Raw genomic sequence first — 27,513 nt, 5'->3', positions numbered from 1 at the left:
CAGGCCACTTGCAAGAGGGAACTCCTGTTCCAAGGTGTTTAACTGTCAAGGCCCAGCCCTGAGTTAGTTTTTCAGTGTCTTTGGCTGCGGCTTGCTCTACTGAGCATGCCCAGACCCAGAGGGTGGCTGAAGAAGTGTTAAACCTTGGAGTGGTTCTGCATTCGGCCTTGTGATAAATTAGCCAGAGATTCAGGCATTTCATGCAGCTGCCTCTCCCTCTGCCAGCATGACAATGTGATTAATTTGCAGTGCAGATTAAGCTCATTTATCACAGCCATGAGACTGCCATGTAGCCTGCAGGAAAGAGAGAGTGAGTGAGGGAAAGGGGCTGAGAGGAAGCAAGAGAAGAAAAAAAGGCAGGAGCCACCTAGGGAGAGAAGAAAGCCAAATTCAAGGCATCTCCCTATAAGACTGTTTGCCACAGTAGACTGTGGTTAACTATGCTGAGGGAAAGAGCCCAGTGTGGAAGGGGAGCTTTATCTCTGCTAACACACATGGTGGGACCTGTAAGCGCTGTGAAATGGGAGGAGTGTAAGAGGATTTGGGAGATAGAAGCAGTGAGCTGATTACCGTTCTTGGGGAAAGGGAGGAACATGAAGAGATGATGGAGGAACCTGTGACTCTCCCCATCACTTCCTTCTTCATTGTCTTTTCTACCCTCTCCCTTCCTTGCCTCTCTTCCCTTCCTCTTTCTTGGAGAATGTTCTATCATTTTCTCCAGGCCCCCTTGAATACCCACATGCGCACACACATGCGTTCTTCTCACCCTGACTGGAGGCAGCTCCCGAGCACTCCAAGTTTTCAAGCATCCTGGTTCCACAGTTAACTCCTCACTGCTGCTGTGCATGAGGTTTCCCTTGAACCAGTTCCAGCACCCGAAGGACTTCCAACTGCTTCCAATTCATTTATGCAGCAGCTTGCAACAGGCAAACACCAGCTCAAGAGGAGGAGCCGGATTTTGGTCTTATACCATGTGCTACTCTGCTGAAGTCAATGGAATAGCAGAAGGTGCAAATCAGGGCAGGATTTGGCCCTAAGCGTTTACGGAGATTATGGACACAGTGAATCTGAGATTTAAGCCCTCTGAAGGTTCACATGCCAGCTACTGCATGGAACAATACGAAACTTCTGTTATACCACTGTGTCTGCCCTGGAGGAATCTCTATGAAGGGTGGATATACCTGCTCAATGTTCATTCAAAACTGGGTTTCCTAGTGCACCTCAGTCCTGAGGTGGAGACCATCCACTCGCAGACTGTGTGTTCCCTCACAAATTGGTGTATCTCCACATGGCTTCGCTGGCGTGGATCTCAACCTAATGAAGCTGTGAGGATTGCAGTTTTGAGCTCTTTGGAATCTTGAAGCAAGCCAGCTTGCTGATTGGGAGCAGGATCTGCACTCTTCCACAGATGCAGCCTCAGCCCTTTTTAGAGTTGGGATTCAGACCCAGATCCCCGGTTCTCCAGAGTTTGGTGACCTTGGGATCTGGTTTTGTTCGAGTCCCATTTCTATTTCCAAGTTGCTACTTGTGTCCCCGTTACACCAAACACCAAAGGTTAGACTCAATTGTCACTGAGGTCTGCAGCTATTGGGAGCCTTCTGCTGCCTTCTAAGCTGTGGCCAAGTACCAATGGAAAAAGTTTCCAGTTTCACTGGGGACCCTCACTTATGCTGAATGTCAGCAATACACTGAAAACCTCTCAGAGTCCTGATCCAACATGCTGTGGGTCTCGTGTATTGCCTGGAATGGATTTTTCAGGACCTGTCTTTATTTTGGTCGTTCTCAAGTCTGTGGCAAGGCACCGAAGGGAAGCAGGAGGGTGATGTCCCTTTATTGGAGATTATGGGCTCATTGTTGCTGGGTCCACAGGTCTAGCAACCAGTTTTGGATTGACTCTAAGGAGAACAAAAAAGTCCCCACCAGGTTCACCTGTGGTAGTAAGATTAGTGGAAAGGCACATTGAGCTACGGTAGCAGTCTCTTGATGCTGGAGTCCTAATTTCTTTCCAAAGTATAGCGTGAGAGAAGTTCTGGAGAGGCCTTTGCCCAGTTGGTAGATGTGGAAGATCGAAATAGGCAGAAGGATGGCAGGAGATGTTGAACCATGGCTCTTTTATTCAGTAACTTTACTGCAAGACATCACATGAGATGCCATCTCTGAGGCACCCATCTGTGTCGTTTCCTTTCCTTTCATAGTCCTGAGCTAGTCTCACTCTTGTCTTCTTAACATCTCCTTTCCCTCTTTCTTCACAGCAGCTTCTCTCTCCAGTGTTCCCATTCATAGGTTTCAAGGCCAGAAGGGGCCATTGTGATCATCCAGTCTGACCTCCTGTATAGCACAGGCCAAAGAACATCTCCAAAATAATTCCTAGAGCAGATCTCTCAGAAAAACATCCCATCTTGATTTAAAAATTGTCAGGGATGGAGAACCCACCACAACCTTTGGTAAGTTGTTCTAGTGGTTAATTACGCTCATTGTTAAAAATTTATGGTTTATTTCCAGCCGTTGTGTTGTGTTATACCTTTCTTTGCTAGATTGAGGAGTCCATTACTAAATATTTGTTCCCCATGTAGGTACTTACAGACTGTAATCAAGTTACCTCTTAACCTTCTCTTTGTTAAGCTAAGTCGATTGAGCTCCTTGAGTCTATCACTATAAGGCGGGTTTTCCAATCCTTTAATCATTCTCAGGGCTCTTCTCTGAACCCTCTCCAATTTATCAACATCTCTCTTGAATGGGCAACACACCAGAACTGGACATGGTATTCCAGCAGCTGTCACACCAGTGCCAAGTACAGATGTAAAATATCCTCTCTACTCCTACTTGAGATTCCCTGATTTATGCATCCATGGATTGCATTAGCCATTTTGACAATAGTCTTGTACTGGGAGCTCACATTCATCTGAGTGTCCACCATGATCCCCAAATCTTTATCAGAGTTCCCTCTTCCTGCAAGTATGGCCTGCATGCTTTGTTTCTAGATATAGAGATTTACATTTAGCCATATTAGAATGCATATTGTTTGCTTGTGCCCAGTTTACCAAGCAATCCATATTGCTCTGTGTTAGAGACCTGCCCTCTTCATTATTAGCTACCCTCCCTCCCCTGTTTTTTCGGTCATCTGCAAACTTTACCGGTGATGATGTTATGTTTATGACAGTCAAGAACCAATCCCTGCAGGGCCCCACAGACACACACCCATTTGATCCTGATTCCTCATTTACAATGACATTTGGAGACCTATCAGTTAGCCAGATTTTAATCCATTTAATGTGTGCCAGCATCCCCAACTAACAGGAGGATGGAAAATAAAGTAGCCCCAGCCCTTCATTTTATCTGCCTCCATCTGTGCATTTGGTGTTTAACTTCCACTCATCCATTTCTGAATTTGGTCCTCCGTGTTGTGTGGTCTGTAGGACATACATCCATGCTTTGCCCTGAGGTGTAAATAAGGGTGGGACCTTCCCTCCTCAATCTCATCACGAGCATGCCACCGTCTCTGCTGAACAGGAACCGGCTAGTACCCGCAAGGCAGCCAGCCTCCTAAATGAATTCCATCAGAGGGAGGTGAGAAAGTTCCCACTGAAACACCGAGTCACGTTGGGGACAGTAAATTGGATTGAAAGCGGTGATGTGCCATGGCTGCCAATGTTGGGAGCAAGCTGTAAATATGTTTTGAGCCTCTTGATTGTTTCACTGTGATGAAAGAACATCATTTTCCGGGTCTGTTCACACTCATTCCGAAAGCGGTGCGACTGTGCTGCATAAGAGCGAATGGGCGTAGGGAAGACTCTCCACACTAACCTTGCTGGAGCCTTCAGAACCCTACAGTCGACTCTCAGAGGAGGAGGAGACATCATTGCATTGTCAGTGTCTCAGTCAGACACACTCTGGGATCATGGCTATCTTCAAATATGGATACAGTCAGAACTAAAATAGACATTACGTCGCCATGTGGGATCAGAAACAGCTATGCACCCAGGTATCATAGACTTCTGCAGATATAGAGGGCCCAATTCAGACCTCAGTTAAGCACGAGTAGATCTAGGATAACTAGTGAAGTCAGTGGACTTCAGAAGTCAGTGAACTCCAGATTTACCCAGAGATCTGAATCTGGCCCATGCCCTTATTTCGAGGGTTACAGTGTCAATGGGATCTTGTTAACAAAGGTAATGTTCTTGCCACATGACCCTCTTTTCGATACTCTTGCCCCGCCCCTTTCCAAACCTTTTAGGCCGTGCACTAGGTTTAAAGATGATGTATTCAGCTCCACAGCAGGAATGACCTGATCACAAAGAAAAAGGAAAAAGACCTCCCTTGAAACAGACAGAGATATTAGACAGCATACCCTGCTAAAACCCATCATTAGGTGCCTTTTCGTCACCAGCGAATGGCATCTTATTTAGTAGTTTGCTGATCTGATATTACTATATAAACATTATTTTCCCTGAAAAGAGTGCTAATAATGTCCCATAGGGAAAGACACAGGCATCGGTCTGTACCAAGTTCCTCTTCTATTTAGGGGGAAGCTAAGGCAACAGAGCTAACCTACTGACGGTGTTTTAGCAAGTAGCTTATCAGCCACAGGATTTACCCTGGTCAAGAAAACTCGATTGGGGTCAAAGGGACTAGGAGTTGCTGGTGCTCAGCAACTTTGGAAGAGACAGGACATTTATTTAGGTACCTTGATTTGGACACACCCCTACTGAAAATGGGTCTTTAGAGAGTTAGACAAGGACACATAGTGAGTCAGTGGCAAGACCAGGAAGAGAACCCAGGAGTCCTGATTCCCAGTCCCCTGCCTTACCCACTCTTTCATTAGGCAGTACTTTGCAATATATATTTTTAAGGGACGACAATCAAAGCACAACAAGCCAGGCACTTTAGCTAACAAACCTATCATTTGCCTCTAACAGGCTTTCTGAATAAAGCAGACTCAGTGACAGATTAAAACTGGATCCTCTTAAACACAGAGATCCAAGGCCCCACCGCAGCAGGGGGCTCTCGCATGCAGAGGATGGTGCCAACAGCCTCTAGCCGAGCCAGTTCCAGCTGCTGGCTGCAGAATCCCCCCCACCCACAGCCTGGAGCCCTCCTCTCTCACTCTGGAGGGATACCTCCATCTTCAGCCCTGCCAGACGGCAGGCCCTGCCACTCTTCGACACACTCCCCCCACCTGCCTGTCTGCAACACAGCATAGCTTCTTCACCGGCTATCAGCGTTTATGACGCGCTGATAGCCAGGGCTAGATTAACCCATCACTGGGCCCTAGGGAAACACACACTTCTGGGGAGGCGGGGCTCTTCTCCCCTCGGCTCTGTTGGGAATGACAAAGTGAATCTCAGGTGCGTGAAGACTAACTTCGCTCCCTCATCCATGGGGGCAGATTTGTGCACCGACGGAAAGAGCTTCGGTCACCAGAGTGGGTGGCATTGTGACCTGGCACGCCTGGGGTTGCAATGCTGCTCAAATCTTGCCCAGCTGCCCCTCCGTCATGAGTGGGCAGAGACTGAGTCATGACACAGGGGCAGCTGGACCAGATCTGAGTGGAACTGCAGGCCCGTGCGCCACGTCGCAACGCTACTCACGCAGGGGAGTGAAGTTCTTTCTGTTTGCGCATCGGTTAAAGAAAATACAAAATTTGGGGCTCTCTCCCACGAATTTGGGCCCCAGTCACGTGCCTCCTTTGCTTGTGCTAATCCAGCCCCGCTGACAGCCGGTTTGCTGCTGCAGAAGACAGTGTCTATCCTGACATACTTACAGGCCAGCTAAACTGGAAGATGGGGGAGTGCTGTACTCTTTGCTGCTTCTGTCCACTGAGTTCACAGCACATGCTAGGGGCTCCTTGCATCCTTCCATCCCCCCACAAGCTCCCTGTGTGCCACCCCCCATCCCCGTCTATTGCAGGAACTTTCTGCAACCCCCCATATCCTTCTTCATGCCAGGGTCTCTGTGTTTCTCCCATTCCCTCCCCTTGCCAGAGTCTCCCCATTCCCCCACATGCTATGGGGCTCTGCATACCCCCCCTTTCCCGTTCTAGGGTCCCCCCACAAGGAACTCTGTGTGCCCAATTTTCTCCTCCTCCCATATCAATGTCTTCCATTTCCCTCTATGCTAGGGGCTGTGCACACTACCCATGCCCCCCTCCCCCAATTATTTTTTTTTTGTCTGGGAGATGAATCATTCAAGGTGTTAATGTGTTAACCTTTACTAGGAGAATGGGCAGAGATGAACTAGGGATTTGGTTAGGCTGGAAAGCATACATGGGTGCCTCAGACAATTATTTGATCTATAGACAATTGCACAGGTGCTTGAAGCTGAAGCGGTGCTAAGCAGCTGAAAGGGACTCCATGTGTCTCCTGTTTTCCCCCTTTCAGTTTTCTGATTTCCCCTCAAATCTGTAGGATTCTGGCCACTGATGCCTAGAAAATTCTCTGATGATTTGGAATGGATCTGAGGTACTGTTCAAAAGTTATTGCATTAGAGACAGAGCAATGCCATCTAGTTGAGTGCAAGGCCCTCACCAGCTTGGCCAGTCACAGGTGGGTGATGGTAGTTTTACTGGAGTGGGTCAGCCTTTGCGGGCTTCACACCAAAATACTGATGGGGAGCACCAGCAGGTGAGCCAGCATGCCAGCAGAGTAGGGCAGAGACAACAAGAGGTCCTTCAAGGAGGCCACTTAATCCAGGCAAAGCAGTAGACCAGGAAAGCCCTGCCACCCCTTCCCATGTTGAGCGATAGGACACAGAATGGAGTGAGACTGGAAGGGAGGAGGTAGCTTGAAGTGAGTTGTGTGAGATGTTGGGGGGCTGGAATGTTTTGTCTGATGTGGGCCCCACTTCGTCTTAGGTCAGCCCAGCAGAGATCACTTTTAGTCAGTGATTACATATACACACTGCTGCAGGACAATCATGATAAGATACAGTGTGAATACGCACTCAGTTTTCTAGGATTCCTTTCAGTCTTGAACAGAGGTTTGGGAAATTTTACATGTGGACAGGCCAGTGGCCCATCTACTCTAGTTGTCAACTAGGTGATCACCGGCAAGAAATTTCCCACAAATATTCCTCTGAATTTCCTAAATGTATTCACTTTGCTCACATGCAGACCATAACATTCAGGACAGGGAGTGACTGACATGCACCCTCTCACATACGAGCCCCACATCAGAAGTGCACATCTTTCCTGTTGCTAGTTTTCAAAGCACAGAAATGTGCTTTAATAGAGCCTTCCCTCATCTTTTCATTTCTCTACAGGGAGGTCATTCGCATATGTAAACATCCTCTTTTTGCTCTGCACTGTCATTAGGTTTAGTTACTCTGCAAAGTAAATAACCCTCCATGTTAGCCAGAACTCCTCATTACAGTCTATGCTATTAATAAAACAATGTTGATACTTAAAAATATACTATAAGAACTTCTGTGGATTAAAAATGTACCTAGATTTCATTTGCCTGCATTCCAGTAGTTTCTAAATATCATCTAACTTCGGACATTTGGTATTAGAAACTCTGCCATTCATAGAAATTGCAGCATTTCCCACAATATTTCTGTGTTTTTAAGAAACTGAGATGCTTTCCCTTTTTTTAATAAAGTGATTTTTCATTCTGAAAGTTAAGCCAAGTCCCTCTCTGGCTGAAATCGACAAGTCCTAGAATTGATAGGAAAGTAGCCAGACTTAATACACTTCTTGTGTGATTTCCTACTTCATTTTGTATAACACATGGAAAACAAATACAGGGACTAGGTAGCTACGGAACAGCATCTGTAAGGGAAGGTTTGAAATAAGCCCCTCTCTGAAAAGGTTACAGATGACAACATCAACTCGTCCAACACAGGTAAAGCCGGAGCTCCTGCTTCTTTGACTTTTCACATTTTCTTACCGACCCAAAATGCTCTGTTTGTGCTTTATCTAAACCTTGCTCCTTTGCAAGGTCCTGAGGGGAACTGCTGCTCTACGCCTACAGAACACTTTGCCTTCTGATCTTTGAAAAGGTCCTCCCAAGCCTAGCCCTTAGGGACAGCCTCACTACTACGATGATTTAGAGGCATCCTGGCTTTTATTTAAACCATCATGTCAATTACTGAATTGAAGTTTCCAGTTTCCATCCATCAAAATGTAGCGAGGCAGAACGGAAGATGCCCACACAGTTTCCCTTTGAAGATTACACAGACATGCAATAATAGTGATAACAGCCCAGTATTCCATGGCACATCAATTGTTGCACCTACATGGGTGCACACTTCTGTGCTCATTTTAAATGCCACAGGGGAGGAATCTTTGGCACAGGTATGAGTCAAGAGCAGCCCTAACAAAGTCAGTGGCCGTACCGGCACAGAATTCCTGCACATAAGGGGAAGATCAGACCCTCAATATTTTTCTGTATTGCTTTAAAAAACCCTAGAACTAACAGATGTCAATTTCTGGACCCGACCGTTGAGATACAATGAACCAGAGTGAATGTCCCATCAATAGCCAATAATCACTGGGGCTGCGTTGTGCCAAACAGTACACTTATTGGGCCTCATCCTGTACTCAGCACATTGGTGTGAATCTGTTCATTTCACTAGTATTACTCCAGTGTAGGGAAGTGAACAATCAGGGCCATCATGCGTACAAACACACAGAGCAATGCTGAATAACTAACAGATGCTTCAACACTAGTTAGTAATTGGACTAAAGGAAACCACACAGCACTTACCAGTGAAGAAATCCTGCAAGGACCTTCTTCTGCAACTAAAGACCTGCAAAAGAACAGAGAGTTGCGGTTCAGCAGGCAGACCATTTGCAGCATGAAGCATTAGAGGGCTGGGGGTTTATAGTGGATCACAAATTGAGTAAGAGTCAACACCGTGATGCAGTTGCAAAAAAGGCTAACATGGTTCTGGGGTGTATTGACAGGAGTGTCCTATATAAAAGATACAGGTAACTGTCCCACTCAACTCAGCATCTTTAGGGCCTCAGCTGCAATAGGGTGTCCAATTTTGGGCCACACTTTAAGAAAGATGGACAATTTGGAGAGAGTCCAGAGGAGAGCAACTAAAATGATAAAAAAATGGTTTAGAAAAGCTGACCTATGAGGAAAGGTTGAAAAACTGGGCATGTTTAGTCTTGAGAAAAGATAACTGACGGGTAACACTAGAGGCTGTTATAAAGTGAACCGTGATTGTTTGTGCTCCACGTCCGCTGAATGTAGGACAAGTAATGTGCTTAATCTGCAGCAAGGGAGATTTAGGGTAGATATTAGGAAAAACTTTCTAACTATCAGGGTAGTTAAGCTCTGGAATAGGCTTCCAAGGAAGGTTGTGGAATCCCCTCATTGGAGATTTTTAAGAACAGGTCAGACAAACACCTGTCAGGGATGGTCTAGGGCAAGGGTCGGCAACCTTCAGCATGTGGCCCATCAGGGTAATCCGCTGGCAGGCCACGAGACATTTTGTTTACATTGACCGTCCGTGGGCACGGCCCCCTGCAGCTCCTGATGGGCCGTGGTTCACCTTTCCCGGCCAATGGGAACTGCGGGAAGTGGCAGCCAGCACCTCGTTGCGGCCCACGCCACTTCCCGCAGCTCCCATTGGCCGGGAAAGGTGAACCACGGCCACTGGGAGCTGTGGATGGTCAACGTCAGCAAAATGTCTCACAGCCCACCAACGGATTACCCTGATGGACCGTGTGCCAAAGGTTGCTGACCCCTGGTCTAGGGTTACTTGGTCCTGCCTCAGCACAGTGGAGTGGACGTGATGACCTCTTGAGGGCCCTTCCAGCCTGACATTTCTATCTTTCTATGATTCAGAAATGGATAGCACAGGATTATTGTTTCACTGATATTCCACCCTGACAGGTGGGGCGCATTCGCCCCCCGACACATCTGAACACGCCATAGTGCACAGTCACTGGTTGTGGGGTGACCCCACTTTGGCAGTGTACTTCCAAAGTAGATCCTGGAGCTGGACGGTGTCATTGCAGCTCGACTAGAACTATCCGCATGACCTCTGACCAAGCTAGCGTGCAAAAAAGGAGAAGTGTAGCCACGGCAGCACAATGGGCTAGCCACCCCGAGTACAACTGTGTCTGAAACTGTAGGTATGCCCTCAGGTGGCTAGCCCATCCCACTACTTGGGCCACTGAGGCTATACCACTATTTTTAGCACACTAGCTCAAGCAGAGCTAGCGCTGATGTGTCTGCCCCAACTGGAAGTGACACTGCCATACTCTGAGTAACCATGAATTAGATACACACATACACTCTTAGCTCCTCGGGCTAATTCTACTCCAAAAGGCAAGTACAGTCATTCAAGATGGCTGGAGAGAACGAGCATTGTCATTTAATTGCTAAGGACGTACTCTGCAAAGACACTGGGATCTCTTATGATAAGCAATAGATTTTTACAGAGTTTTACAGAATTTCTATGCATGTCTTAAATAATTAAAGCTGGTTAAGATCCCAGACATAGCAGAACGTGCTTAGGTTTAAATACCAATGGCCATCTTTTCAGCCATGACTTCCCATTTTGCACATGTTTGTGAACCTAACGAAGGATTCTCAGAAATGGACAGGTCCCCATTTTGCATCCATCGTGGGTTCTCAGCCTGGGGGTTATAATCTTCATGGGGCGGAGAGAGAATACAAGCAGGTCCCATGGGGCTGTGACTACTTTCCTTTTATTTATGGCTAGACGAGAGCAAATCCTGATATCTTTTTCAATTTTACATGTGGTCATAGGGTGGGGGGGGGCCATTGGCATACACCAGTCAGACAGCTGGGAGCCCTGTTGTAGGATTATATGCACTCCAATACCAGGATTTGCCTGCCTGTTTTTGTAGCCCAGAGGTGAGCAGAAACAGAACCCAGCTAGACACTCAGCCGCAAAAAATCCAGCTTCACCCATTACACACGCAAGGAGTCCCATTGACTTCAACTGGGCTTCCTGTGTTTGTGTGGCCTGCAGTAGTGGGTCCTATGTTTAGAAGCAAGAATGTTGCTGAAAATAATTTCCTCCTTTGGTTACCTACCAAGGCACATGTCTCAGGATTCCAAGATGCCAGCCCCAGCCCACAATGAGTGAAGAGCAGCGGGTGGCATTCGCTCATTGTTTCTCCTGTGACAGCTGATGAATTGGCTAACATCTAGTGCAGTACTGGAAAGGTAACTCAGCCCACTCCCGTGCAATGCTTTAGGCAGTAGCAAGGTCTTTGGCTATTGTAGGAGAAATTCTGAACCCTGAACTCCAGCCACTGCAGGTAAAAAGCCTTCTAGGAGTGTGACAATGATTTAGAACATAAATAAATAAAGTGTGTGTGTGTGTATGTGTGTATATAACAGCAGCACTGTGGCCTCCAAAACATTTCCCCTATATATCCACTGGTTTTTTAATTTATAAGAGCATCTCAGTTCTCTGAATAAAGAAGACTGTGTATTTGTCATTTGCAATCTGGCACTACTTTGAAATGCTTCTGTTTTCTGCCGTTAGCAAAAAAAACCAAAAACAACCCATCTCTCCAACATGGAGTTTAGTTTGTTCTGAAGCTCAGAATACCAAGTGTCACTGCAAGAAAAATCAAAACAGAGGCCCACAGGCTGAGCTATCATTTAAAGAACAGCTTTTGCTCCCGCGTGCAAGACCTGCTTCCTAAACAGCCACCTGGTTATGCCATCAACCCAATGGTAAGAAATGGTGCCGGATATCCCAGGAGGTTCTGGAGATCAGGCCCAGCTGCCCCCAACATTCCTCAGCAGAGGATTGCGTCATTAAGGGGTGTCCTGGCAGTTCCGTATGGAAAAGCATCTCAGGGATGCTGATCAGAGAGCAAACCGGTCCTGCCTTTGAACACTGCGTGAAGATACGTGTTGTTTTGGTCACGTGTGGTGCCAGTTAGCTGTGCTGTGAGAAAGAGCCACCCCATCAGCTGGGTATTGGCATTCATGGAGCTGTGTAATTGATGATTGCCTTTCTTTTGAGTACTGCACTTTTCCAAATTCTGGGAATCTGCTGCCATTGTGTGAGACAGCCATGGCAGCAAATTCTGACAGACACACACCGAGTTCCCTCATGGACACTGCTTTTCTCCTCTCTTGTTCTGTTGCTTTCTCCACATTTCTCCTACTGTTCTAGCACTATGGCTAGCTTGGGCAGGTGTGACAGAGTAGGCCAGCCACTGGCCTTTTTACCACTAATTCATTCGAACTGAGTCGCCACCTGCAGAGGTCCCCCTTGTGACATGGGGGGGCCCTGCAGTAGCCCTGCCTCAGTTTCCCCTCACCAGGGTTTTTCTGACTCTCCCAGGGATTCACCCTCTGGCTGGGTCACTCTCAGAGTTCAATCCCCTTTCAGGGTACTCCACGTCCAAAAGACACACCACCTTCAACAACAGTCCCAAATTAACATAAACCAATGGTCTGCCGCTCTCCTGGGTTCAACTCGCAGTTCTTCTCCCTCTTATCAGAGTGCTGACTCTCCGGGCTATTCCCCACTCTGAGCCAAAGTACAACACAAACCAAAACAGTCTCTGTCCTCCACACTCTAATGAAAGTCTGTCTCACTCTTTAGCAGAGCTCGGACTCCCAGGGCTTTTCCTGGAGTCTGGTCTCTCTTCTGCCTTGGCAGGTCACCCCAGCCCTACCTCACTGCAGTCCTTTTCTAGTCCCAAATGAGCCTTCTCTATCTCTGCAGCCATCTGCTGCTGCCACTGCCCTTTCTCCCTGGGCCTCTGGGCTAAGTAAGATAGTAGTCTGATTGAACCACATGACCTTCATTCTTCCCACCTGGGGAGGTGAGCCAAGTGTACCAGAGGTGGGGCTGGGTCCATCTCCCCTTACAGGGACCAGCCCTGCTGGGTAAGTCCTCTTCATCAGTCCTGAGCATAGCAGAGGCAGGCTCCAAAGAATCTATGCCATGTATGCCAGACTTTAAGGAATCTCAGAGCATGTCAAGACGGGACATTCTGGGAGGATTTACCCAGGTCCACGTAGATCTTCAGCCCAGACAGCTCTTTCCAATAAAGATAATCCCCCGGGACACAGCAGCACTAGGTTGAGGTGATGCAGGTAGTGAAGGGAGAGGGGCAGAGGGAGTCCAGGGAGGAGCTCTTCAGAAGCCAACTATTTAAAAGTCAGACCCTGCACAGAGATGGTACAGGCACCTCCCTCAAAGCTCCAGAGAAGTTCCAGATAGTGCTATAATGAGTCTTACTCACAAAGGAGAACCTGGCTACTCTGATCCATACTTTCACCATCGATTTTCCCTCCATGGGGTTGATCTCCACCCATACACAGTAGCTGCAGCTGGTGCAGCATGAAGCACCCTGCCTCAGAAGCACTCCAAGGTGATGTGAGCTCATCACCACCCTGCTTCCTTACCCCCCAACAGCTCCCCCTTCTGCTACCATCCTGAACTGAATATGCTGGTCCTAGTCTACAAAGCCCCCAGTGGGATGGGGAACCAGCCTACCACGCAGACCGCTGCCTCATCCACAACCCAACTGCACTCCATGGACTGCTGCCCTATGGAACCTTCTGCCCCAGGGCCAGCTTATCTGCCTGCTGTACCAAGAAGTCCCTTCTCACTTCCTTCTCCAAGCAGATCCCTTCAGGTTTAGGCTCCCAAGTGCTGGGGAGAGAATTCTCCACTTGCAAGGAGCTCTTCTGCCAGGCTACAGAGATCAACCTGAGCCTGCCCTGGCAGGGTTCCATGTGTAAACCACACCTGTGATGAACCTTCGCAATGGCACAGTGTCCCCTCAGGACAGGGAAACCGGAGGAGACAGAACACCATTCAGACTTAACTCTGCTGGGTGCCAGGGACCTTAGTGCAGTGGGTTGTTGCTTCCTGAGGCAGGCTATGTATAGTCTCAGCCCGGCGCCGGGTGGATAAGGTGACATGCAACTTATGTCCACAGTTGGAGGAAGTTCCCCAAATATGGCCATGAAAATCTCATAGCATGAGTTTATGTCTTGAGAAGAACATCAGAGTTTTATGTGGTACTGTCAGAATCAGACCCAGAATAGGATCCTGCAGCCAGGCCTCTTATGAGCCTTATGCCAGAGTGCTGAAGAACCAGCTTGAATACAGATGGACATCCAACTCTCCTGAAATTCATCTCCCAAGTGTACCTTTCAAACCTCTCATTCCTTAATCCTCACATGCTCCTGGGATATCTATTCTACTTCCTCCCATCCCAGTTTCCTGCAGAGGGTGGGCTCATAGTGCAGCGCATGCATGTGGCGGCAACCACTGGCTTTGCAACCGGAGGTGTGGCTGGGAATCATCAGCTCAATACAATAAATCAACCTGTCAGGGAGGGATCTGAAAGCACTCTACACATACAGATTAACTGAGCCACGCCATCTCCTACGAGATGGACACAGAGAAGCTTCCCTGTTTCACAGAAAAGGTAACCGAGGTGGAAATGGGGAGTCATTTCCCCAAGATCACTCAGCGAGTAGGAAACCAGGCTCCCTAGAGCACCCATATAGCACCGACCCACAGCCACAGCTCAGGAGCCACGAATCTGACAGGCAGGTACCCAGGCAAGACAGCCTTAACAAGCCCTGAGAGAGAAAAAACTGCCACCAACCCACTGCTTTAGACACCCCTTCCTTCTCCCTTCCTCCACCACTTTTGCCTGCATTAGTTAACACTGCTAGGAATTAAGCAGCATCTAAAAGGAGACTGGGCAGAAGCGCGGCTTCTCTGGGATCCTGCAAACCTGCCAGGCTTTCCCAAAAGTCCTGCCCCAGCCTGCTCGGCATGCTGCCAGACAGAGCGAGCAGCAGAGGGAGAGCGCCCAGCGCCAGTTCTCCTGCCAGGTGGCAGTGTGATCACATTAGCAAAAGGAAATTGGGCCTTTTCTCACCCGCTGCCTCCCCCTGCCTTTTGCAAACACTGGGTGCTGTAAGATTTGTTAAGATTGATCTCAGACCAGAACGGAGGAGATAAACTCAATATAATTAACTCAGCTTTCCCTCTCACCAGGCGAGGAGCTTTTAAAAAATTAAAAGAGGAAAAAATAGCTCTTCATAGCACTTCTAGTTCTTTCCCCCCTAACTATAAAAGGAAACTGTTCACACACCGCATGCAGAGCTCTTTCTCCCTTCCTCTCGGGCTACCTTGATTAAACAAAAAGAAAAGGAGTATTTGTGGCACCTTAGAGACTAACAAATTTATTTGAGCATAAGCTTTCGTGAGCTACAGCTCACCTTGATTAAACAGACATTAAACTTATCGGCTTCCAATGCAATTTTCAAAGTGAGTCTCCAAGAGGCAGGGGATGCAGCTGCAAATCCCCTCCCCCACCCCGCTGCCAATCCCCTCCCATATGCTCTCCCAATTTTGAAGAGTTGCCCAGCTGATCCAGATGTGTTTCCAGAGAGAGCATTTAAGGGAGCGGCTGCCAAAGCTGCTTTTGTTAGCTGGTTATAAACCCTACGGCATGAGACTGAGAAGCTGATTAATAGATTTGATATTATGGGTAGAGGGAGGTTTTTGCAGTGGTATTGCACTAGGGACAATATACAAATACTCAGAGAGCCCAAGGTGCAGCTGTGTGTTGAAGGTGCAACATGAAGATGCCAAGGCAGCTGATTACCTAGGGTGCTGGCCACCTACCCCTTCCTCAGGCTCACATGGCACTGCCTGGTTTGGCATGGAAACCCATGCTGTAGGTAAAATACAGGGTTAGAAGACCCTGCACAATCCACGTCTACATGCATGCTGATATCTACCAAGTGAGTGTGCAGCATGGGGACAGAACAGGCTGCCTTCCCTCCAAAAACGGGCCACCCAGTGGGCCACCATGCAAGTGCTCGCTCGGCCACAAAGAGAACAAACTTTCCGGGAGATGGCACAAGCACACGAGGGCTTAGGGAGTGATGATTGAAAACGTGGCCTCAGATAGCTAGGTGCCTGGTCTGACTCTGGACCAGGCTGGTAGAGGCCAAACACAGTCACCTGCTGAAGTTCTGCGACTGCTGGAGACGAGGTGCCACGATCACAACTGGCTTCTTTTCCTTGCTGGCAATCTCACTAGAGAACTAAGAGGGAGGAATGGAAGCTGGATTCCCCCTCACTCCTAGAGATAGCTGTACTTTGGAAAGGGTTGAAACACACCAGTAGGGGGCAGTGTGGAAGACATTTCCACTGCTGGTACCTGTTATATGGATGGAGAGAGGCCTTGGGGCTGTCAAGCTGGTACCTTGCACTGGCATCAAATTCACTTAATTTTTAGGAGGAAAACATATTTTTAAAAAAAACAGTACTTCATAAATACTGGCGGGAGCCATTATCGTCCTATCATCTTTTCTGTCAACACTGAAATTCTTTAATTTGATCTCCTTCGGAATGTCAGTAGATAGCCAGGCCCTTAATTTAAGGTTCAAAACATTGGAAGATATTCAGCCCTTCTCCCTTTGATTAATCCAGACCAGCGAGACAAATCAGTCACCTGCTAAATCCAGCTCCAAGTGAGCGATCGGCCAAATCCCGCCACAGAACAATAGAACTCTATAACCCTACCACATGCTGTAGGCAACAGGCACACAAATACAGCTGGGGCCAGGACCCTACTCCTTGAGCTTCAAGAACACAGGTCTCTGCCACTTGAGCTAAAGAAGATCTCCCTCAGCAAGCTCAAGTAATAGATCCCTCGTTTTATCTATGGGCTAGCCACTAGAGAGCAACAGTCAATCAGAACCGAGGTATTGCAGCCTTCCCCCAAATCCAGCATACATCATCCTGTATCGCTGCCCAAATCCGGCACACATCCCAGTGACACTCGGTACCTCCACATTCATCACTGGGGTATGATTTTGATATGTTTTGTACAAAGTATGCCTTGTGAGGTATCATCTGAGAAGTCATGATCTTTTGAACATTACTATCCTGTTGAATTATATGTGTTACCATTGTATCTGAAGTTAGGAAGTTTTGCTGTGTGTGTGTGTTACTGAAATATGTTGTGAGCCTGGGAGACACCCACAGCTGGCCTTTCGGTGGCAATAAAGGAGCAACTAACACCCCCAAGATGGATTTACAATAGGACTAGCCAGTCATAGGTTGATAGCCCATTAAGGAGAATCCACTCTCCCAGTGGGTCCCTCCTGAAGCACACAGACAATGGAGGCCCAGTCCCTCAGCAGGGCACATAGAACATGTGACCCCAGACTCCATGTCTGAGGCAGTATCTTTCCATGCCCATGGATTTGGAGGTATAAACTGGGGACTCTGACATCAGCCCCTGGCCTCTTTCTTCCCCTACGTACTTTGAAGGCAACAAGAATGTTTAGTTGGAAAAGACTTTGAACTGGGGAAATTGGTCCTAGGCTGAGCAGGGAATTCAGCCTGTGTATTAAGAACTGTGAACTAGCGGGGTAAGAAAAACTGCTTGATTCAAATATTTCTTAGTCTGATAGGGTTTAGAATTTAGACTGCAATTTTATTTTTATTTCTTTGGTAACTATCTCTGACCTTCATGCCTGCCACTTATAAATCACTTAAAACCTGTCTTTCTATAGTTAATAAACTTATTTTAATGTTTTATCCTTACCAATGAGTTTGTCTAAAGTGCTTGGGAAATCTTCCCAGATTACAGAGGCTGGTGCATATCCACTATCCTTTGATGAAGTGGCAAACTAATTAATGCGCTTGCATTGTTCAAGAGAAGGTCTTGAGCAGTATAAGACAGTGCACTTCTGGGGTGCAAGGCTGAGTCTGGGCGGAATGTGCAGGTGTCTCTTATGTGCAGTTCACGAGTGGCTTAGAGAGCATTCATGCGACTTAGCTGGGTGTGTTTCTGCATGTTGGTGGCTGAGTGATAACAGCACCTGGAGGGGTTGGCTGCTTGTCACTAGCACAGCATTGGGAGAGACAGCCCAGTTTGGAGAGTGAAGGGTGCACAGCAGTTCCACAGATCCAGGTTGTACCTCAGGGGTCCATCACAACCCCTCACTGCCACCTGCCAATTCCATCCAAGTGTGCTCCATAATACTGATTGCAAAATCCAGTGCCCCTGTGGGCAGCCACCAAACCCAGCCCACGGCGCCCCCTCTACTCCAGCAATCAAATGATGTTTTTTCAGTGTCCATCTTCTTTGCTCTGATAACCGAGCAATCACTATGCTTCCCTCTGTTAGCTATTGTTCTGTGGCTGGATTTGGCCGATCGCTCACTTGGAGCTGGATTTAGCAGGTGACTGATTTCTCACACTGGTCTGGATTCATCAAAGGGAGAAGGGCTGAATATCTTCCAATGTTCTGAACCTTAAATTAAGGTTCCCATCTAGAGGCTTGGGCAAGCCTGTGTGCCCAGCAGGAAGTTGGGAATCTGTTGGAGAACAGGGTAAGAGATTTGTCATGGGAACCTGTTCTGCAAGAAACACAGGGCTGCCCATTAACAAACACCTCCTTAACTCATATAACACTCTATGCAAATCTATGCAAAAGAGCCACAACAACGTGTCGGGGAAACTATAAATATAAGTGAAAAATTTTCCCATAAATACAGGGGAAGGAGGAATTTACAGCACTTTCTTTGGAGATTTCTCCAGGTGTTCCCTATTAAGCCATTGTGTTAGTTTGCATAAGTATTCCTCAGACAATAAAGTACTCTCTGTGACCGGGTATTGGCTCTGTAATAGGAACGGGAATGGGCATTGTGTATTCAAACGACTGACTGTAAAGATGATAGACTGGGTTGTTACGTCACCGGCTCTTTGGGGTTGTTACTTTAAATCAGTCACAGTAAGCAACAAGTTCTGTTTGTTTGGTCCCATCACAGCTTGGAAAGCAATTCCATGCAGCAGTGGAGGAGGATGGAGGATGGCTTCACCAACCAACAGCAGGAGGGGAGTGAAGGGCTGGGATACAGGGAACTGCCATACCTGGACTCAAACACACACAGGTTCAAAGAAGAGTCCAACTTTCAGCTCAAAGGGGACCAAAAAAAAAGTCATACTGTAACACAATTGCAGTCCACAACATTTTTTTAGGAGGAGATGCAACATTAACCCTGTTCTGGCTTTTGCAGAGTTATTTCCATCTGACTCCAGGGGACAGAATTCTGGGCTCCAGGCTGATGGTCCAGCAACAGCAATCCTGAATCTTCATTTAGAGGGATTACACAGCCACTCCAAGAACTGGCCACACACCAGGGAAAGTTCATTTTGGTGTTATTTGAGAACCCACTGCAAAGCTGGGTATTTACCAAAACCCCAGCACGACTGGCTCCTGCAAGGCTTCCGCAGGGTTGTCAGACTGCTACCGAAAAGCAGGCATCTGAGCCCAGGGCCAGGAAACCTGCTACCACTCCCCAGGGATTTCTAAGTCTCAGGGAAATGTGGAGGTGACAGCCAAGGAGTTCTTAGCTCACAAGAGACCAGACTAGACATAGCGAATGAATTTCATCCACACCTCCTTATTCCATTATTTTGCAGTGCCCAAATAATCTGAGCTGAATACCAGGGGTTAATACTCTGACCACAGAACATGCAACGCTGGTTTATTAGAAGATGTTTACTGCTGGCTCTCTCTACAGAGGAGGCTTGACAGGGAGGACAGTAAATCGGTGTATCATCTGCATAACAAGGAGAATGATAGAGGGCTGAGATTATTAACCAATAAAATCACCAGGCCAGGGAACACCACAAGGACAAGAATTGAGCATGAGACATAAAAGACAGAACATTGGCCCCTTGAAGCAAAGTCCAGCAGCGCCTGCTCCCAGACCCAGCTCTGTGCCATGGGGATGCAATAAGAAACCCCACAGCCTGGCCTGCAGCATCTGCTCCCAGACCCAACCCAGATCCAGCTCTGCAACAGGGGGATGGGATCAAGAACCCCACAGTATAGCCGGCAGCTCCTGTGACAAAAGGACAGTTGCAGTATGCTTTGGCCTTGCTCACTGTCAGTGGTTTCAAGTGGACAGCTGATATGCTGATACACTGGAAACGGGGAAGGACTTAAGCTGTCAGGGTATTGCTGCAGAGAGTGCTCTCAAGGCAATAGGATAAGAGATTTCATCTCCAAGCTGGAGAGTTAATGACAATACTAGAAAACTTCTCCTTTGGTTCAGGCAATAGACTACACATGAAAGCCCATTTCATCCTGGCTAGAGAGAGCCCCATATGGAAATAATGAATCTAGACGCAGGTTTGAATCAGAGTTCCCACCTAAACCCCTCTAATGGGCCAAATCTGCGCACCCCAACAAGAATGTTTGCACATGGGTTACAACCACCCAGGTTAGGGAGCATCCAGGGCTGGGACTGCGGGGTTTGGACCCTGTCACAGGGCCACTGTCCCCGCCCCAAGGCTTGGGGTCACAGATCCTTTCTGTTAGAAACCCCCTGGCTCCCCCAATAGAGTTCCACTCTCAGTCAGAGAAAAACCAAACAGCCTTTGTCCACAGCAACAAACCAAACAGCACACAGGCAGGGTGGCTGCCTTCCATCAAATCCCAGTGCCCACAGACTACACAGGGCTCCTTCCTTCAGCCCACGGTCCAGATGGAGACAGCAACCAAAGGCAGCTCTTACGAGGGATACAGACTCTGGGCATAGCAGAGCCTTCGCTGGAACAAGGCAGGCAAACAGTCACTAGTTCCTTTTTTGCCCTGGTTCAGCAGGCTCCTGACTTTGGAGAAGACCAGAGAACAGCTCCTATTCCTTCTCAGCAATGCTTTTCCTCCCAGAAGCCTCTGCTTCCTTTTTATGGCCTTTCCCCATTTATGAGGTGCAGCTGTAAACTCTGCTTCCAGCAGTCAAATAACAAGCCAGAGCTCCTCTCTCCAGGTATGGTAGCTGAGGCAGTATTTAGGGGCTAGCTTCCTCCTTCTGCCCAGGTAAGGGGTTTAAACCCTTCCTCATTCACAGAGGGACAGGCCCCATCAGGCTCTCATCTCTAATTCATAACTAACCATCCTCTTTGAGAGCTTCCACGTCACCACCAGCTTCCAGCTGGGAACTTGAGCCTCCCAGAAACAGCACAATCCCCCAGGAAAAGCCAAGGAGATCATCTTCCATCTCCTTCACATCAATATAATTTGAAATGAGTAAAACACAAGGTTTTTGCAAGGTGAAATGAGTGAAGGGAGGGATTTCACATTAAACGGTATTTTAAGAAAAACAATTCAGACATTTTATGAGCTCAGACACAAAACTACATGCCCCACAGTAGCAAAAAAACCCCCTCTCTGTTTTGATTATAGTTTTTATTAAAAATGTCTCCAATGGAACATACCCCTGTATTCAATACTTGCAGCATTCACTGTAACAGTAAGATAGCTACAAGCTAACCCCAGCCCCCCCTTTAGAACATGTGCTCAGAGGCTGTTACTTCCACTACAATCAGCATTGTAGAGGTCCCAGCATAATGCACCATAGCTGCATGCATAGGCACACACGACAGTCACCAGTGGGGATCAAATTCATGACTTTCACCTCCTCTTCTTACAGGTTTATTAGTGAGTTTACAGGGAATGGCCACTAGTGGGAGACATGGCCACCCAAACCAACACTTTACTCCAGGCTGCTCCCTTATGGTGTAGCTGCACTCGGTTGCACCAGATAGCCAAGGAAGGAGCTACATGGGAGCTCCGCACTCTGCATTGCTGCTGTTCTCAGTGGGCCTAGTTGGGGCCTGTGCACCTTCAGCAGGACCCGTCTGCAATACTCCACCACTGCTGGCGACAATTCCACATGCAGCGCTGGAAGCGGAGCGATGGGCAGTCATGTTGGGATGGGGAGGACTCAGCCGAGGCCACTGTGTTTAGGCAGGAGATGAAAAGTAGTCATGAGGGGAAAGGGGTCAACAGGCCTCCAAGGTGATGGATTGTAACTGTCAGCAGAAAAACTCCCACTGCCATGGAAGTCAGGCAGTGTAGTAACCATGGCAACCTGCCCCCAGTCAGGTGAAGAACCTCATGCCTCAACACTGCCAGTCTGCAGAGTCCTGGCAGGCGGTACCCTCGGAAAGCTTTGTGTTCTGGCGCCCAACTGAACAGAACCCATCCAGGCAGGCTGGGCCTGCCAGTCAAGAAAGAGAAGTTGGTATTGGCACCACAAGGCAATTCCCCCAGTTGGTGGGAAAGGAACTGAGTTTAGGGCCAGATTCAAACAGGATGCAAGCTGAACCTCAGGGAGCCAGCACAGTGTAACTTATAGTGCACTAGTTGCTATAAGATGGTGTTTGATAAACTAGCCCTCCTGCTTTGCTTATTACACCCCCCTGCTGGCTGCTTTCCCTACTGCAGTCCTTCCACCCCCTCAGCACGTACTTCACAGCAGCTGCCTCTCGCTGCCACCTACACACCAAGGCGTAGCTTCTATTTCTTCCAGCCCTGTATTGGGTCCTTTGGCACGCACAGCTCGAACTGGCACGTGCGGTGGCATTTGCTGGGGCCTCTGCAGCACGTGTGCATGTGGGTGGGCGAGAAGATTTCAGATGCTCTCATGCACCACGTGGTGATCAGATCCATATGCCGCTCCTTGCTCTGCTTCACCAGGGCTTCCTCCATCTTTAGCGTTTCAACTGGTGCTCAATTAACCCTGAACTTCCCCCTCCCCCTTTCCCTCCCAATTTGATTTCTGTCCAGGAGTCAGCACACGGACACTTCTTTGGTGCTGTAGATTCTGCGGCAGCAAGAACCAGCTACTTTAACTTTCTGAGGCCAAACTTACTCTGTCCATCTCTGCCCTCTAACACTCCCTGCTATTCCATGTCCCTCTCCATTCAGCTCTGTCAATGTACCTCCGCTCTGACCCACACTCTACCGCTCCACTTCTGCAGCCTTGGTCCTGACCTGCAAGACTCCACTATTCCAGACCATCCAGGATCCATCTGGCTCAGCTGTAGTTAAGACTGTGATTCGTTTGCTACGTTAGAACTTGGGATAGTGGCTAGGAGGCATCAAGTGCCCCCAAAGTATTGCAAGCATCTAGATCTGACCTTCAATTAATCTCCAATGAACTTTAATTTTCTGGGCCCTGGCCTTAGCCTGCTCCTGTCACTTACCCCCTCGCCTCCCGGGTTAATGAAGACTATGAACAACTGAGAAAGCTGTATTTATGACTCACGCCTCTATATTGCAATGGACACTGACTGAGTTTGGTATCCCTAAACAACCATGCTTGGAAAGCACAGCTCTAGCATCTGAAGAGTTAACTAGCAGGTATGCTGGGGTGGATAAAGGTGCAGTACCAGTTCAGGAATAGGTCTTTGTCCTCCTAATGTTAGATTTAGAAAATTCCAATGAAATAAAGCTGGGGGTGTGTGTGGGGGGGTGTGGAACGGACAAGCTTTGCCTGAAGATGGAGGAACAAAGGAAGGGAAGGAAGAAGAACACAGAGTGTTTTATATTTTCTTTGAATATAGAAAATAAAACCTTGCAAACCCCTGCCTCCCCTCCCCCCCATCATCTCCCAGCCCTCAGGCCCCTGTGCTGCAGAGAGGCGGACTTTACAGACTGACCTCCGGAAATGGAACAGTTTCTCCTTGATGTTTCGATGGCTATTGGAGCAGATCCCTGTCATCACATAAGGGCTCTAATGGGTGTTGGCTTTTCCCTGTGGGAGCACAGAGGGTTGCTGGGGTTATGTTTTCCTGTCCTGTTGAATTGGCTGCACTTTAAGGACCCACCAAAGGTGAGTACTCTGCACCCTTTCACAGAGGTCAAAGGGATTTTTGTGAGTTCTATGAAAGGGCTGTGGTCATCAGCAAGCCACCCACTTCCACATCAGCCACACTCAGCGAATGAGCCAGGGAAAGGGACTGCCCTGATACCAGACTCTAGGGACCAAATCCAGCCCTGGTGGCAAGCTGGTGTCACTCTGATGAAGTCGGTAGTGCAACCCGTCCTAATACCTTAGCTGAATTTGGCTTCTGAAGAACTCTGAATTTCCTTCATTGCCCTCTTTAGGCTATGGCTACGCTGCGAGCTATGGGTCCGAGTCCCCTGCTCGTGTACACGTACTTGGGTTAGCTCTCTCCTGAGTATTAAATAGCCGCGTAGCCACTGGGAGCGGCAGTGGAGACACAGCTGTGCCAAGCAGAAACTCACCTGAACCCAGGCCCCTAACTTGTAGTGTAGACAGAGCCTGTCTCTGAAACCAACCAGATCCAAAGCTCCAGGCAACTGGGCAGCTCAGGAGATTGGCAATGGCACATATGGCACAGTGGGGTCCATTCTAGGTCACTGACTCAAATCTGGCCCATTTGGGTGGTGACTAGCAGTCACTGCCATCTGACAGCTCTTCAGTGGCCTATGTGAAAGGCGTTAGTGGGCTTGGGCCAGATCCCTCTCGACATCACACTGGCCACCATCAGGGTTAGCTGTGGCTGGCACATTTAGAAGGGGATGTGTGGGAGAAAGTGAGGCCCCTTCCCCAGCCCAGGGCCCAGTCACAACAGCAGTCCTGGTGTGCTGCCAAGTGTGGGGGCTGCTCTCTCCTAGCACCCCTGTGGCACAAACGCCTCCAGACAGGGAGGAAAGGAGGCAAGGTCCTAATTCTGCCCCCCCCCCCACACACACACACACTCCTGAAGGATGGTGCAGCAAGCCTGGTACCCCCGGTTGCCTTTTACGAGGTATTTTGCCACCCTGGGGTTCAAAGCCTTCCAGTGCTCTCCATGGGTGGTTCGGCTCAGCTCTGCCTCCACCATGGGGAGTGCCCACAAGGAACAGTAAATCCTTTAACATATTAACCAATCAAGCACATCCACTCACTGAGAAGGGAGAGAGAATGGTATTTATTCACGCCACAGGCATGTCAAGGCACAGGAGGGTCAGGCAGGTGGGCCTCAGGAGAAATCTCTGCGGGGTCATCTGGCACCACCAGTAAAATCTAACTTTCCCTTCTCCCTGGGTTCCCAAGTGCCCCCGAGGTGTATGCTCCTGGGGTGCCACTCACAATGCCAAGCACTGCAGCTGTCTGAGGCTGTCTCTACACTACAAACCCTATAGCAACCCAGCTAGGGCACTGCAGCTACGCCACTATAGCACTGATGGCTCCCCATCTAGAGGCTTGGGCAAGCCTGACACTTCCTGCCTCAGTGGAAGGGGGGTTTCCATCAATGCAGCTGATCCACCTCTCTGTGAGGTAACAGAATTCTTCCGTCAACCTAACCATGTCTACACTTGGGGTTAGGGTTGACCTTAGTAATAGTCAGGGAGCTAAATTTTCCACAGCCTTGGACAACATAACTAAGTCAATTTAATTTTGAAGTGTAGACTCGCCATTAGCAGCACATGCAACATGGATTTGAGTTTCTCCTTTCTGGAGCATTTTCCCCATGTGCCTAATGGCACAAGCCTCCCTGGCAGGTAAAGGCCTCTCGTAAAGCTCTCATGGAGCTGGGTGAAATTTTTCAGCTGAACCTTTTTGTCCAGCAAAAAATGCAGATTTGGAACACCGAAACTTTTTGCAAGTTTGAGTCAGTTTCACTGAATTGTTTTGGTGTGAAAAAAAAAACCTAAAAAATTTCCAAAAAAATGATCTAAATGTTTCATTTTGACATTTTTGAAATGAAATATTGTGCCTTTTTTTTGTCTGAAATCACTTTTCATTTCTACATTTCCTTTAGTATTTTTTTAAAAAACCCAAGCGGCAATGCTTACAGTGTGCTGAACACTTTGAACACAATTCATTTTTGGTTAGACTTGAAATAACATTTTTCCTGATTTTTTGGAATTGCCAGCAAGCTGAAAAATCCATTATGCCTTCAGCTCTCCTCTTAGCAAAGACAACGAATCCTGACCAAACTATGTTCCAACCAGAGAAGGGCTCCAGTCATAAGGTTTGGATGCAGACCCAAAGTTCCCCACAGTTCAGGGGCTGGAGATCCAGAGCTAGGGTTTATACCCATCACTCTATTACAAGCATGCTGGAGAGCTGGTTTCCTGCTGATTCCCCTAAACATTCCTCACTTGCCTAGGCTGAGGAGCTATAACACCCTAAAGCACGAGAGAGAGAGAGAGAGCGCGAGAGAGAGAATAAGCAGAAAAAAATCAACCCTGCAGCAGATGGCACGAGAAGTGAGATTCTCTTGTCTGTCCCCACATACACACTCACACTTATTCCTATTCTGGGTGTGATTATTTGCTTCCCACCCTCCCCTTTCTGGGCCTGTCTGTGCATGGGAGTGCTGTTCTCTTCCCTCCACACTCTGGCTCTAATGTCCATGTGAGCAGCAGAGGAATACGTGACAAGGGCTGTGAATGAGGGAGGCCGTCGTTTCAAGGAGAGAAAGTCCACTGGTTACAGCCAGAAGGAGCATAGGAAGCACTGCAGGTTTCACCAACAATGCTCTGCCCAAGCACCTTATGCCCAACTTGCAGCCTCTTCTGCTGTTGCAGGCCAGGGCACAGCATCGCCCTGCCCCGCCACCTCAGTACTCCAATGTTCCAATGAAACCCTAAGGCGCGGTGGCCAACCTGAGCCTGAGAAGGAGCCAGAATTTACCAATGGACATTGTCGAAGTGCCACAGTAATACGTCAGCAGCCCCCCAGCAGCTCCTCCTCCCCCGCTCCAAGTGCCTCCCACCTACCGGCAGCCCTGCCAATCAGCGCCTCCTGCTCCCTCCCTCCGCACACCTCCCAATTCGCTGTTTCGTGGCAGGCAGGAGGCTCTGGGGGTGAGGGGGAAGGAGCGAGGGCATGGCAGGCTCAGGAAAGGGGCGGGAAGGGGTGGAGTGGGGGCAGGGCCTGTGGCAGGGCCAGGGCTGGAGTAGTGAGCACCTCCTGGCCCATAGAAAGTTGGCACCTGTAGCTCCAGCCCCAGAGACGGTGCCTACACAAGGAGCCGCATATTAGCTTCTAAAGAGCAGCATGTGGCTCCGGAGCAACAGGTTGGCCACCCCTGACATAATGCTTTACCCTCATACAGTGCCTTGTATTTCAAGACCACAGAGTGCATCACTGGTTAAGCCTCACACTACCCCTGTGCAGAGAGAGAAAGGCAGAGAGACTGAGACCCATGTCTGCAGAAGGGTCCTCTAATTCTGGGGCCTTGGTGCTCCGTCTGGGACACTTGGGCCTGGATTTTCAGCACTGCTTAGCACCCCCAACTCCTCCAGGAGCTAGTGGCAGCTGGAGGGGGCCCAGCCCCTCTGAGAAGTCAGGCTCTAAGGGGTTCAGGTTGGGCAGGCAAAAATGAAGGCACCCAAAAGGCGGGATGGTTTCGCAAACGTAGCTGAAATGATGTGTCCAAAGTGAGTTCTCGTCTGAACCTGGACTCGGACCCAGGCTTTCCCAGCAGCCAAGCTATCGTTCCAGCCAGAAATAATAGGTTAAGCTGCCTCCCACTGTAAGGACTCTTCCCCCATCTCAGCAAGTACACCTCAGTCCTTCCCTGCAGCCACCACCATTATTCGAGGCTCCCACAGAATACAGGTGCTTACCATCTGGCTCAACTAAAAAAAATATGAAGATTGGCAACCTAACCTTAGTCCAGGGCCTCACTGAGGCAGACACAAGCAGCCCTAGCTAGAGCATATTTAAACCACATTAATGCTCTGCCTTAAATTCC

General features: G+C 48.5%; 1 protein-coding gene across 4 annotated transcripts in view; it reads right to left on the bottom strand.

Annotated features, from left to right (window-relative positions):
* LINGO1 (leucine rich repeat and Ig domain containing 1) overlaps positions 1–27,513 on the bottom strand; it is a 447,785-nt gene that overhangs the window by 265,691 nt on the left and 154,581 nt on the right. For all 4 annotated transcript variants that reach the window (XM_074966038.1, XM_074966039.1, XM_074966037.1 and 1 more), the window contains exon 3: positions 8,703–8,745. The gene's annotated coding sequence lies outside the window, so the exon portion shown is untranslated. The remainder of the gene's footprint in view (positions 1–8,702; positions 8,746–27,513) is intronic.

The sequence above is a fragment of the Natator depressus genome, chromosome 10 (genome assembly GCF_965152275.1).
Source record: "Natator depressus isolate rNatDep1 chromosome 10, rNatDep2.hap1, whole genome shotgun sequence".
NCBI classification, from domain to species: Eukaryota; Metazoa; Chordata; order Testudines; family Cheloniidae; genus Natator; species Natator depressus.
This window is presented reverse-complemented; position numbering and strand designations above follow the sequence as displayed.